This window comes from Gavialis gangeticus, unplaced genomic scaffold (genome assembly GCF_001723915.1).
Source record: "Gavialis gangeticus isolate Ggan-Ray unplaced genomic scaffold, GavGan_comp1, whole genome shotgun sequence".
Lineage (NCBI taxonomy): Eukaryota > Metazoa > Chordata > Crocodylia > Gavialidae > Gavialis > Gavialis gangeticus.
In genome coordinates, this window is record NW_017729004.1 from 46,316,222 (window position 1) to 46,318,269 (window position 2,048).

At 40.6% G+C, this 2,048-nt stretch overlaps 1 protein-coding gene across 1 annotated transcript in view; it reads left to right on the forward strand.

Moving 5' to 3' along the window:
- NSUN6 (NOP2/Sun RNA methyltransferase family member 6) overlaps nt 1-2,048 on the forward strand; it is a 40,643-nt gene that overhangs the window by 15,588 nt on the left and 23,007 nt on the right. The window lies entirely within an intron of this gene.

Consider the following 2,048-nt stretch of genomic DNA (forward strand, 5'->3'; position numbering starts at 1 on the left):
GTGGGGGTCTTTAAGAAGAGGCTGGATGCCTACCTGGCTGGACTCATTTGAGTCCTGTTTTTGTTTTGGGGTTTTGTTGTTCTCCCGCCCTGGCGGGGGGTCGGGCTAGAAGATCTACTAGGTCCCTTCCGACCCTAAATCTATGAAACTATGAACTATGAATAATTTGTGGACCAGTATTTGGTCATTAAAAAAGGTTGCACAGATAAGGAAAGAGCTGTGATCAAAGTTTAGTTTAACTTCTAATTTAACAACTTATTTTGTTAAACTTTAGGCTAATGGGTAGCCAGTGTAACTTCCTAATGGATAAGAAAACAGGAATACTGAAAGTACAACAAAAAATTAAGCATATTTTCCAATTTTAGATTTACAGAGACCAAGTAGATGCTAATAACATCGTGTCACATAGTTACACCCCAGGTTCAAATAGTGTTATATTTAGTTTAATTTAAAAACATTATTTAACTTTGCATTATTTCAGATTTTTCAGTGTGTAATTTTGAATGTTTCTGTGCATAATTCCATGGGGTGTACATAGTGTCTTGGTATTAAAAACAGCCCAAGCAGAAAATTATCTAGTGTAGAAGTGTCTTCTAGATACAGGAATTTGTTGTAAATATAATATTTTTTAAAAGTTGTAAGAACATTTTTCCATATTACAAGGTTAGCCCCCCAGCAAGTCAGTGCAGTTCCTTGACAAAGAGAAGAAGATCCTATTATACAATCTTCAATCCTTCTCAAGAGTTTCAAGTGACTGTACTCATTCCCACTTCCAAAGCTTATTTTTACATCTGTAATTTACTTGGTTTGCCCCTGCCAGCCTCCTCAATTGGCCGGATTTTGTTAGAGCCAATATGACCACAAAATGAGATGAAAATAAAGGACATGTAGGCAGCTTAATTTGTATTAGGGTAATTAACAAAAAATATAGAATTAGTAAGGGAGCCACATTTGTGAAACAGGATCTTATTCTCATCCTTTTAGAATGTTAAATAAAGTGCATCCTGTCCAGAAAAACTATTGCCACATTCTGTAAAATATGGCTGCTGATTTGACTTTGCCATAAAAAGATGGCTAAATGATTTGATAGCACAATCATTAGATATACTGCCTGATACAAAGGACAGAAGAAAACATGAAGAACACAACAGCAATGGAACTTGTGAGGATCTCCCACTTATGTAGCTTTAGACTGTGGGATACACAACCAAGGAAGAACTCACAGTACAGCAGTTTATGGCCATTTGTATCAAAGCATCAGTCAGTAAATGGGACTGATGAAAATCTGCTCAATCTCGCCATTGTAAGAACAGACCCCATTATTACTATTTTGAAAAAATAATAAGTTCTAATTCTGAATCTGGAATTTCAGTAGAGGAAATTGGATGCTTGTCTTGCTGGGATCCTATGACCCCAGCTGACTTCCTGCTCCTTGGGCAGGGGGACTGGACTTGATGATCTTCTGAGGTCCCTTCCAGCCCAAATGTCTATGAAATCTATGAAAAGAAGAGCTGAACTGAAATCAATCTTACCCTAGTATAAGAAGCTGGAGTATAAAAGCCACTGAACGTCCTGAATTATTTTGGTCACTACTCTCTTTCCCAAAACACGGGGGTAATGTGGGGCCTCTGCAGGACACGCTAGGAAATCTGGTCGTCGCACCAGACAGCAAAGCTAACCTATTTAACAATTTCTTTGCCTCCATTTTTCTGAGCAGGGACCAGGTTACCCCCTCCCCTCACTGGGACCCCCGTAGGTCCCAGGGGAGGTGCACCCAGGCCTAGGGTCAGTGAGGACCTAGTCAGGAAACTTCTGGAGGGACTGGACATATTTAAATCAGCTGGTCCTGATGATCTCCACCCCAGAGTGCTGAGGTCATAGCAGGACTCCTGGGACGTCTTTACGAGCACTCATGGTGCTCTGGTGTGGTGCCAGAGGACTGGAAAAGGGCCAGTGTGCTTCCCATTTTCAAAAAAGGGAAGAAGGAGGACCCAGGAAACTATAGGCCAGTCAGTCTTACCTCGATCCTGGGTAAGCTTTTTGAGAGT